Source organism: Amblyomma maculatum, chromosome 3, assembly GCF_055883805.1.
Source record: "Amblyomma maculatum isolate TAMU_Amacu chromosome 3, ASM5588380v1, whole genome shotgun sequence".
NCBI lineage: Eukaryota > Metazoa > Arthropoda > Arachnida > Ixodida > Ixodidae > Amblyomma > Amblyomma maculatum.
In genome coordinates, this window is record NC_139346.1 from 116,978,146 (window position 1) to 116,990,808 (window position 12,663).

Here is a 12,663-nt window from a genome sequence, read left to right on the forward strand (position 1 = left end):
CAATTAATCTGTTGTTACTTGTCCGGGGCCATTTCATTGACAGAAAATTTCGGGTTGAAAAGGCAGCATTCCTTCATTCCCTCTAGATCGAACATGTGGCGTCGACGTTCGGTGCTTTAGATACGCGCCGGCTGGAAGTGCGTGACAGCGCGCGAGCAGAAAAACGATAGCCGCTGTCGCAGTTTGCCCTCTGAAAATGGTCTGTGGTGAGACGGTCGGGATTGGGATGCCCGCAATTCGTTCCTGCGGTGCTTTCCAGTTTATCGCAGCTCCATTCTCAGTGGAAGACGAGTAATCGATCAGCCTCGCTGTATATCACTTGCCTCATCCATTGACCTTACCCCCTGGAACTTCCTGCTCTCATCCTCCTACCTCGCGATTCGTTTTCCTTTCCTTGGGATCCACTCTGCTTCCTTAGTCGGCGATCGCTATCTTTCCCTTGCTTTAAATTGAGTTTGTTCTCATGGCAGTCTGCTTTCTTCCTGCGCCCGCCATTCTTAATCGTATATCTTTCCGTTTCCCTTAAAATTTTATTCAAATCCGTTAGCCCCACTCTCCTTCCTCCGCCTCCCTCAAGTGCACGCCGCATGGGTGAGCTCCGGACCGCTACTACTGTTATGTGCACTATCCCCTTGAAGCGTATTGGAAAGCTGACTTGGGCGTATGTACCGGTCAGCTGCACCCCATCTATTGATTTCTCCCTCGATGTCTCATCTGGGCTTACTGCTTGGTCCTGGATTCGATGCTCTGCATCACTCTATATGGCCGCATGAATTAACACCAGATACCCGAATCTGACAGAGAGAGAGAGAGAGGTTTTATTGGGAGCAGGCATGAAATATTAGCCTCAGGTGGACAGCCTCCTCGATCTAGGAAGCCGTGGGCCCGAGCCATCATCCTAGTCTTGTCGACGGGACTACACGTCATCCGGGCTAGGTCTTGACAGTGGGCCTGGCGCTGTTCTTCTATTAGGTCTCTGGTGACTAATGGTACCATGTGGTCCCTCCTATCTGCACAGCATGTTTTAAGGTGTTTGGCACGTCACATAATGTGCATTCATACTTGTAAGTGGTGGGCGATATCCTGTGTAGTAAGGTGCCGTGGACGTGGCTGCTGGATTGGATTCTTCGGAGGGTTACTGCAGCTTCTTTGGTTAGTTTCGGGTGAGATGGAAAAATAATTTTTTTCTGTGAACTCTGTAATGGATGAACTCTGTAATGGAGGAGGATATGGAACCTGTGTATACTGTCGACGATGTTGTGTTATTGAGGTCACCTTCAACGCGAGGTTCGTGTAGGGGGCTGAAGAAGGGGGCAGTTTCTGTCATAATTTCCGGCCAGCTGCGCATTCGATGAGGTGCGGTTCGAGTTAAATGCGAAACGGTGGGGACTCGATGCATATGCGTGAAAGGCGTACACGCGTGGACGCAGTCGTATAAGGCTCGGTGCACAGCGTTGGTCAGAAGCGCGCAATTAATTTTCCTGCCAGATGCGTCCGGTGATTGATGTGTTCTGCGCATGTGCCACGCGCCTAATTGGTGATCCCAATGGGTCGGACGGCCGTAACGTTCAAGTGGCTCGCTTGCTTCGCCCATTAGGCTTCGTGGAAGCGAAATCTCCTTGACGAAGCGGGCGAACCGACATATTTTAGCCCGCTGATCTTTCTAGGCTGTGTCGGCGGGGTCCTGTGTACAGAACGTGTTCGCAGCCTTTGTGTCGTTCACAAAGCTACGGTCAAACGTATGGTTGTAATAGATAGAGGATGATGTGAGGATGCTGCAGGAAAAAAAAAATATTTCAATGGGATGATAATTAATTAGAGCGAAACATTTTAAAGTAACATCAATCAGACGCCGAAATAGCCATACCAGTAATGTCGACGTTCAAGGGACGTGACGCCACGCCAACCGGAAGTGGATGTGTTTCTGACGTAATGAGTCAAATAAATGCGTGATATTGATCAGAAGTGTGTAATGAGTGTCAAAATCATCTCGCCTCGGCGAGATTCCGCGAGTGATCGATATTGCGCTTTTCCTTTGCTGAAAATCAATTATATAACTCTGATGAACACTGATACGTTTAAGGGGACGCTAGTTGTGCTCCACAAGGGGCGCGCGACGGTATGCAGCAGCAATGCTCAGGCTTCCGCATTTTTGAACTGGAGATTTTTTTCTTACTTCCTTTTTTTTTTCTTTTTTTTTTTTTTTTTTTTTTTTTGCAACCATGCGGTTAGCACACTCCCAGTCGAGACGTGTTTGTCTAGAGCTTGTGCAAACGGTCGCCATTTGTTACTGTTTTTAAAGGCTGGGCGCGGGAAAAAAACATGAAATAGCGAGGGAGCCGTATTCAATATTTTCCACCGCATGCGGCGTCTTTTTCTATGGTCACGTAGTCCGGGTTGTGTCTAGGCACATCGGGCACGGATGCGCGCAGTTACGCAACACCTGTGGCGGCGGCGCGCACGCTTCGCTGCGCGCACGTCCCACTGCCGCTGAAGGCAGCGTGGGAAAGATAAGGGGGCGCTCGCTGGGTGAGGCGTTGGCCACTCGGGGGGTGCACTGAGCTAGACCTGGCGGTGCATCTTTTTCCCCTCTCTTCGCGCTCCTGTGGCCACCGTTGGAATGGTTTGCGCGCGGACGGGCGCGCTGTGCTGTGCTTCCTAGTTGGCTGGTTGGATCTGGCCGGCATATGAGCAGTCCCCGTATCTGTCTTTTTATCTAAACTTAGTTTCTTCCCTTTTGGGGGGCAGTGTTGCCTAATTTGGCGTGTGTCTCATGGGCTGTTGCGGAACTCTCCGCCCGCGTTTTTGGTGCCGGCTCGTCTAGACCTTTTATCCTTGCAGCTCTTGGCTGTCCCTTTGCAGGGCTCTTTTTTCTTTTTTTTTTTTGTCTATCTCTGCATGCGTGTCGCCCTCGCGCGGACCCCGTCTCCCTACGTGTTCCGGCAGACCGGACAGCTCTTCGTTTAATGAGCGAGCTTTCCGACGTCCTTCCCAGCGCTGAGGAGTGGGACAGGGAAGGATAATCTGCTTCCACGATCCTCCGCGCAGCTTCATATGCTGCCCCTCCTTCTCATTCAGCGTAACCCCCCCCCCCCCCCCTTTTTAGCTCTTACTTTTATCCCGGCCCTATGCATTATGCCGTGCCTAGCCGCTGGAGTCTTATCTGCCTGCTTCGTGAAGCTCCTGGGCAAGGGAAGAAGAGAGGCTCAGAGCAACTTTGGCTCAAAGTAGTGCGGTAACGAAAGGCACTCTTCGGGAGTGGGACTATTACGGGTGAACTCTGCCGGCATGCGTCACGTGGTTGGCTGTGAGACAACGAGAGGGAAGGCGCGGCAGCACTCCGGCGCTCGGACTAGAATGCGCTTATTTTGCGATAAAGGTATGGATATGAGGGACGGTACATGACGATTGCAGAGTCCTCTCCCCTTGGCTCTGTCGCCCTGGCTCTGCAAAGAGGGGGACGGGGCCGAGTGGAGATTTTTTTGCCAGGAAGCCAAGGGAAAGAAATGGCGGCGAGTCCCTTACTGTCCTCATTGAACAGTGAGTGCCCGAACTGTCGCACTGTCGAGCAAAAATAAAGGCGGTACACGGATATGTAAATTGTGTGGTGGAATACTGAGCAGTGCCAAATTAAAAGGGGACGCGGGCGCACTGGTGATAGAGGGCGCTAGGGTGACCTGCACAGAGCGCCCCCTGACCGCAAGGGGCACCGGGAATAACGGATAATTCACTCGTCCTAGCGCAGCTAGTTTGTTCCGAGTGCTGTCGCCACAGGGTGTAAGGAACATGCGCACTCTCAAAGTGGACACTTCGGTAAATATATAGTGTCGATATTTGCTGGGCTGTCTGCGGTCTTTGCATACTGAGTACTTGACAAATACTCCGCGCTCTTGCGTTCTCTCGGAAATATTGGAGCCCTCCCAGCCTTCATTTACCCCGCTTGCCTCCAGCCTATTTGCTCCGCTGTTTTGGGGAAACCCCGCGAAGGTGTACGAATTAGGCGACGGGGCTTTTCTAGCTCATGCCTGTTCCTTAGTTTGGATGTCTGCGATGCCACGCACCCACCCGTCTCGCGCATTCTTTCTCATTTTGTTTCCATTCGTCACACGAAGGAACGAAGGTGCGACGAAAAATAAACGAAACGGGTGGAGCGAGGAAAATAAAACGAAAAGCGACGACGCCAGGGTGGAGCACGGGCACCAAGGATGCACGAAGGCCGCCGCAACAACAGCAAGGAAGAGGGGGAGGCAGCTGCAGAGCACTATGATCTTGAAGGCTGTCTTGCCGCTCATCCGTGTTACCGCGCTGCGGTGTCTGCCTGGTTGGCCCACTGCCTGGGGCCGTCCGTGCATGAGGAGACGCTCACGAACTCCACTGCCGACGGCGGGTCCAACAACGGTGCCCGCCGGGAAACCCCTGCCAAGGCTGTCGCTGTTGCTGCCTCCCCCTAGCGACGGCGAAGCGTTTTTCGCGCTGCTTTAGGACACGCCCTGCTCTCTCTCTCTTTCTCTATTTATGCATTTTTTTTTTTGTTTGAATAGATTGCGTAATGGGACGGTAGCCTTTGTCTTTTCCATATTTTTCGTCATATTTTGGCTTTTGCGCACCTTTTCTGACCTTGTTCAGTGTTTTTATTTGCCATTGCGGAACTCACCGCGCCCTGCAGCGCCTTCGCGGTGCTTTCCATATTTCGTTTGCTGCATCGGGCTATCCATCTTGTGGCTCTGTTGGCGGCAATCTGTGGCTAGTGAGTGCGTGCGTGTACGTTCCGGCCTTAGAGCAGGTTACTCACCCGAAGTTCGCCGCAAACTCTCGCGCAGTTTGGAGCATGACAGAGCACTCGAATGATGAACCGTCGCTGCCTCATTGTTTATGCGACACCCCTCTTCGTTCCTTTCTACTGGCGCGTGTGTCCGCCACAGCGCGCTGCTCTGAGTACTTGAAAATCTGCGCTACTGTGCAGCGGCTGGTGCGCGGGTTTCCCTTCTCTAATTCTTCTCATCATTCATAATTGTTGCCGTTTTACCGCGCAGCTTTCAAAATGTGACGCGGTGTACAGTCGCCGGATGACTTCTCCATGCCCTGCGTTGCACTCTCGAGACTTTTTCGCAATTCGCGCCGCACGTGGCGGCGCTCGGCATCGATTCGTTCGATCCACTGCAGTGGCTGGCGCGGGCTGAGGGAACTCGATTTCGTTTATTGTTTGAAAGCCTTGGGGTAACCTTTTGTCGCTCAGCTGTGTTGCAACTGTTCACGATCTTTGTGCAATAAGCTAGAAGCGTTTCGACGACTGCTGAGGGAAGTTGGTCGCCACGGCCCGTTGCGATTTCGCGCTTGTTGACTTTGTTTAGGAAAACTGTTTAATTGAGGACTCATTACACGAGGTTTAACGATGAGTTTGAAATTCGCACAATCACTTTAGGTCTACGTCTGCCTATATTTCGTGATACATGGAAAGGCGCTCCGGAAATTGCTTTTTCACCGAGACTGCATACTATAAACTTGGGGATACGAGACATGCGTACGCGACGTCACGAGGAAAGACATGTTTCACATCACCGAGCCGTTTACAGCAGCAACACTGTTGCGTAGTGTGTCTTGATACCGTCTTGATTGAGCGGCGTCATCGTATTGAGACGTCGCTTGTCTGATCCTCGAAGTCGCCGCCTTCAGTGGTGTATGCGGTGCAAGAGCATATCAGCGCGAAGTGGCGAACAAAGTCATTGCTGTCATTAATCTCGTTGCTTGTAGACGAAGTGCGGCTTAAGTTTAGCACAGTGACTGCGCGAGAAGGAGCTGAGGACAGACTTTCGCGGTGCCTCAGATGGCGCTGGTAACCCAAAACCAAAAGCTTTCTCACGTTCACGTATTCGCGAAAGAAGGCATTCACGACACGAGGCCTGCACGTTTTTTTTTTTCTTTTTTTTTTTTTTTTTTTTTTTGCTCTTTCCGCTTCCGGTAGTCGCGATTTGTGACGTCAGGATTGACTTCGAAACAACCAGTGTCATTCGCTGGCGTTCAAGACCCCGATGACAAATCGCGTATGCGATGCCAGGTGGGGAAGCGTGCCACTCAAGGTCGCATGGGGCCACGCGTGGTCCGTTTATGATCCGCAAGAATTGGTTCACTCGTGAGAGCGTCGAGCAATGCTCGTTTACAGCTGCCTCTTCTCCTTCGCCCCCTTTAAAAGGGCGAGTGGGCATTGTTTAGGTTCTTCGCTTTTGCGTTCCTTCTGGCTTCACGCAATCCCGTCAGAAGTGGCGCGGTCGTCTGGAGCACGCCCTCCTCGCGTCGTTACTGAGCGCGCCGCCTTTTGATGATGTCGCGATTCTTTCCTGTCACTTGAAGTCCATATGTTCGTGGAGAAGACAGGAACCCGGCGGGGTCTTTCGAGTTGGCGCGCTTCTCTTTGACGCGTCCCCTTTGTGCGGCGCCTTTCGACGTTTATCGTCTTCCCGCCCCCGTGAGGCCGCAGCCGCGAGCGAAATGCGGAACTGATCTGAGCGCAAGATATATATGCCCGTGTGCGTGACACCGCCCCCCCCCCCCCCGCCCCCCCCCCCCCCCCCCCCCCTTCTCTATCTCTGTCTGCACTAGAAGGCGTCCGCACTGGAAGAAAAAGCGGGCCACGGTAAGCGCACTTCGATCTACGCGTCTCTTCTCTTCTCCCCTTCTCGCGAGCGCTACTGAACGCAGCTGGCGTTGCAGCCGTCCCATTTATATAAAGGGAGTAGTTTGTTTAACGTACGCTGGCGAGAGTAGGCGTTCATACGTGGGGCAGAGAAAAAAGGGGTTCTATACGCTTGCTTGGCTGTGGTCTTTTTACAACCGTGTTTATTGAGCTCGACGAAGTGGAAATATGCACCCGTGCACGAGTGTTGTCGGGTCGGCGACTACTCCGGCGGCGTCTGCGTGGACAGAGCGCTGCGGATGTGCGTGGTCGCACCGCTTATCGCGAATACTCTGGCTGGTCGCACCTAAATGTTGTCAGGTTCTCAACAGTAGTGTGTTTCGTTTCTGTAGAGCCGATGGGCAGCACGCGTATATGCTCTCGCGAGAAATTGTTTGCAGCAGTCGTTGCCTTAAAAACAAGCGTAAATTCTGAACTTTACGAGCTGCGCAGTGACAGCTTGCTTTTGTGACCAGCACATATGCTTCGGTTAACTTTCGCATCTAACGGGAAGTTACAAATGAAAAAAAAAAAAAAAAAAGATCTCTAGCAAAGCATTGAGCCGAAGCCACAACTTCACTACTTGGCAAAGATAGTCCTCCGTCAGTTGCGTTTCTGGTCCAGTGATGACGTCACATATATAGTTGAAGGACGCTCGTTGGTGCTTTGAATGACTGAAATGCCGCACGCACGCAAACACGCACGCAAACACACGCACACACACACGCGCGCAAACACGCACGCACGCACGCACGCACGCACGCACGCACGCACGCACGCACGCACGCACGCACGCACACACACACACACACACACACACACACACACACACACACACACACACACACACACACACACACACACACACACACACACACACACACACACACACACACACACACACACACACACACACAAAGAACGGTCGCAAACGATGACTCCGTTATTGAAATACAGGGATCGAATGTGTACCACACCTAATATATTTTCTTCATTCGGCATCCGTGCCCAGGGAAGTCATTCCTTATAAAGCATCACTTTCCTTCGCCGACCTATAAACCGCGATTTTGTCATTCCCCGGGAGCTCCTCGCTGCCCATCACCGACAAGAGCGAATCCCTGATACGATTGATATATACACCGACGCATCGATTACAAGCGAATTTGCATCTATGGGCTGGGTATGCGATGACAACCCTTCCCTTTCAGGCGCCTATGCCTGCCACATACCTCAAGGTATCCCTCTTCCCTCTTCATGCTGAACTCCTCGCGACTTGGGGAGCCTTGTCAGGAGTGCCTTGCACCGGAACTGCTTCAATACGTATTCTTACTGATTTCTATGAAGCTTATAAGGAAATCGCTACTCCGGGTTCACAAGATGCAACAGCTACGGCCATACAGCGCCTCCTTAAACGCCACCAACTCGCGACCAGAACTGTCGCTATTCACTGGACCCCAGGTCACTCGGACGAAACAGGGGGCAATGCGGCGGCACACGCCGCAGGGATGTCCACATTTACTTCCCCACCCCCCTTGTTTCATCCTTACTCGACCTTGGGCGGGCAACTCACCCCTCTCTTACCCTTATGCCCTATACTCGGACCAGTCTTCGTAGCCTCAGTCAGCATCGCATGCAGGTGGCCACACCAGACCCACCTTTTACGAGAAGAACCCACCTCACCCGAAGTCAAGAAGTCTTTTTGAATAAGCTCATCGCCCATGCGGCTTACACGCCACGTATTATGGTCCGCTGGCTTCAGTATACGGAGAAAATGATTACGTGCCCCCATTGTACGACTATACTCGCGGCGGCATATCTAATCTACTCTGGGATTGCCCTGCTTTTTTTTATGGACGCTCCGAGATCAAACCCTACCGCCTGAACTACCGTTCCCTTCTAGAAACTGATGCTAACACACAGATGATATTTGCCAAGTATGGCTCGCTTAGTAGCCTGGTTAGAGCAATGTGATTCGAGTGACGACCTAAACAATGAAGATTCTGTCTACTCCCCTTTATCCCCATCCATGGCCATGAGCCTTCCCATTTAATAAAGGACATTCAATCAATCACTTTCCTTCCAGTCACCAGGTGCGCAGAAGTTCGAACTGAAACTAGCGAGAGTTTCCTAAATGTATCCTTGTTCTAACGCTAGACCGGTAAAGTTAGCTATATATTGCCATATTTTATAGATCGAATTGTCGATATATCGAACTGCCTCGCGATTCCCATCGAGTTGGAAATATCGGTGTTCGACTTTGGTCCTAAGCCGGCTTGGAATTTAGTTGCCGCTGCATGCAGGGAGCCATACTGCGAAAATGGATATGCGAAATGAATAGAATATGAACAGGAAAGAATGATATGAAATGTCGTCAAACACTTCAAAAGCGCTGCTTATGACCTCAGCCGCTTATGATTAGACCAGATAACGTGGCGTCGTTCCTTGAAAACCTTGGGCAATATTTTTGCGCCTCCGTTGCGTTTTAGATAAGCACATGCTTCTTAGAGCAGCATATGCTTATGTACCTATCCGTAACTGCATCGACATAGCCTGTTAGCACCGTTTTCTCGTGCTGTGTTTATTATTATTATTTGTTTTTTTTTTGTTTTTTTTTTGCACACTGTGTTTGACTGTAATCGACTGTGGCGACGGTCAGTCGGTAGTGTTTGTTTGTTTGTTTTTTCTGCACAGCGCCGCCCATGAATCGGGGAACTCGTGTTCACGTCCATCGATGCTCCTGGAAACTGCTCAAGGCTCTGCAGTGAATTTTTTTTTTTTTTTGCCCTCCCCTTGATTTCGTAGTTTGAGTTCTGATCACGTTATGAGGGACGACTTTCTGCGCATTATAGCGTCTTGTGTGGCAACGTGTATATACGTGCCGGTATGCTTTTCTTTTTCTCTGCTGCTTACTCAGATCGTATGTGGCCTGCACTGGCGTCCGTCTACGTATCGGTGGCGATACGAGCTGCTCCGTATGGAAACGAAACGCAGGCAACGTTGGTGTGAAGGCCAGCCGCCGCCACCGGCCGTTAAACCTTACTCGGCCAAGAAAAAGAAGGCACGGCCAACTCGCGGTGCCTTATCGGACAGCGGTTCCGCGGCTGGATCGCAGGCGGCGCGCATATATAGCTTCCGTCCTTGGCACGCTGACCTGTGCATGCAGCAGCTGCTGCGGCTGGACTGCGCGGTGCGTGCAGAGCTGACGCCCGCTGGTTTTGCCTACATATGCAAATAACCCGCGTACCTGTGTATCTGGGTGCGGCTGCCGCGTAAGCAGCATGGTCGGTATGCATAGTTAGAGACAGGTGATTTTTAGACCTTAGTTCTGCGGCTTAGTCCGCGTTAACCCGATTCTCTTGTCTTTACCTCGCCGTATAGAGCTGGTTGTTGTGTTGGGCTTCTGTGCGTTTTATTTTGCTTTATTAATTCACAGGGAAGCAATGGCGCGTGTGTTCCCCGCGGAGCAGTTCTGCACGGATCACTTGCTTTCTTTTATTTTTGTGCTGGTCGTGAAGTGTTTACATAACACTCTATGGATTTGCGCTCGTGGAAATTTCGTACGATGGCGTCGTAATTCAGTGATCGCGCGGCTTAGATCGGGTGACTGGGGAGAGTAAGCAGAGCGTGCTATTTGTACCGGGATCGACGTCATGCGCAGCCTCAAGTCGCACAGTGGGACTACGGGATCGCCGAGTTTATCGTCATTTATGGTATGCGACAACACCGAAGCGTAAATAATAGTTGTCTAAATGAGCGCACTTTATCGTGTGCAAGAAAAACACCCACGTTCACAGGTTTGAAGTATGTCGTAGCGATATTCGGTTGCTTGCTCACTAAGTTGTTTTTCTTGGGGCGCTGTTAGCAGGTAAGCAGTTCTCTGTTTACTGACGTTGATCCACGACACGTACAAGGTTTTTTTGGCGGCTTGCGACGTCTTGATGCAGGCTGAAACTCTGTCGTGTAGGCTGTCCTTCGCTTCATGGTGGATTAGTCGGGCGAAACAGCGAAAAGACGGGCACTCTGCTGAGTGCGTTGCTTTGACTTATTTACAAGGATTAGGCAGTTATGCGCTGCCAGGTTGCCCAGATCATTTTGTTAACCACGTTGATTATACTGTCTGATAATTACTGTTTTGGGGCCAAGGCGACCCCTCTATTAGACTAACTCAGCCTTGAGCGTTTGTCTTAAACGTGTGCTTAATCTTTCTTCGCGCGAAGTTTAATAGTTTGCTTACATGCCACGTACGCGTCACCTTTTAGAAACAGTGCATCCTATTCTGTAGCTTCATACCACCGGGTTAGCCTATGAAACACGTTTCCGGGCACCCTATTAAGTCAACTGCCGTGTATTTCATGCATCACTTCAAACTTTTATTTCGCTTTATCGAGCACCCTAGAAGGATGGCGTCATATTCTTACGCTTTTTAGATAGTAACGATGGCTGAGGTTTGCCTCTTACCTTTGTACAGCGTGCGTTTGGCGCCTCGCGTACAAGCGCGCAGAGGTGATGCACTGAGAAGGGACCTGGAGGGCATGAATAACGGCCACAAATTGGTCGATTGCAAGTGTGTGTGTGTGTGTGTGTGTGTGTGTGTGTGTGTGTGTGTGTGTGTGTGTGTGTGTGTGTGTGTGTGTGTGTGTGTGTGTGTGTGTGTGTGTGTGTGTGTGTGTGTGTGTGTGTGTGTGTGTGTGTGTGTGAGAGAGAGAGAGAGAGAGAGAGGCTGAGTATGTGGTTGGCTTGTGGGGTTTAACGTCCCAAAGCGACTCAGGCTATGAGAGACGCCGGAAATTTCGACCATCTGGGGTTCTTTAACGTGCACTGACATCGCACAGCACGGCACACGGGCGTTTGCTTTTCGCCTCTATCGAAAAGCGGCCGCCGTGGCCGGGATTCGATCCCGCATCCTTAGGGACAGTAGTCGAGCGCCGTAACCACTGCGCCACCCCGGCGGAGTATCGTATGTCAGGTGTTATCGATTGCGAATAAACCAGCGGGAGAAATACGCAAAATATATGTTGAATCCGACCACACCTTCCTGTTTGGGTTGCGCGCGTGCGCATTTTAATGTGTGCACGCACTAACGCAGGTATCTGGGCGGATTTCCGCTCTTGGCGCATTCGGGCCGAGGAGTTATTTTCTGCGAAGGGCGCTGGAAGGGAATCGGCTTTATTCGAGGTCTGCGCAGAAAGTTACACTGTACGGGAGAGGTTTGCGTGCGACCAACAAATAATGAAGTTGCCCTTTATTGCAGTTTAAATAAACGATATTGCTGCCAATACTATGAGCAGAGATTCGCTGTTTATCAGTTTAACTTTCGTAGCTGGCTTACGTTACTTCTGTGCCATTAGCGTCCAATGAAACACGAACAGTTTAAAACACAGTTATCTCCCGCTGAAGAAAAATAGGTAGGGCCAAGTGACACGCAGTGGTCTTCCTGCCGCTGGAGCAAAATCCTCTCTGTATTTTACTGAAACTTCCACGGTAAGTTCTGCATTTTGTGGTCATTTGTGTTAAATTCCGCGGCGCTTTTAAAATTCATTTACGCTGCAATAATAAATTATCAATTTGTGGCATCAATCCGGGAGTTTTGTACGAGCAAACTTGGTCGCGTGACCTAACTGGATATGCACGACCGGCCGTATTCTCTATGCGTTTGCTGCAGGACAAACATTTGAGCTTAATTTCGGTCATTTCAGACCACTATATATAGTTACCCTGTAGCTGTCACTCACACTTTCCATTTTAGCTGGTTAACACGCGCACGATTTTTTTCGCGGTCGTACCCGTGCCGTCATATATATAGCTTGGTATGTCGCGACGTCATTGGTTTGCCGAAATCGACTTTCAGCTTCGATTTCATCGTTCTTGCTATTTTAAAGCAATTCGACTTCGTATTAAAAAAAAGAAATCTGTTCTTGTGCAGGAGAATGGAGATTTTAAGAAATATGATGTGATTACGAACTCGGAATTAAAAAGCGGTGTCTCCCTTAAGC

General features: G+C 50.6%; 1 protein-coding gene across 2 annotated transcripts in view; it reads left to right on the top strand.

Annotated features, from left to right (window-relative positions):
- The window catches only part of LOC146195780 (transmembrane protein 47), a 117,987-nt gene that overhangs the window by 14,585 nt on the left and 90,739 nt on the right, over positions 1-12,663 (top strand). The window lies entirely within an intron of this gene.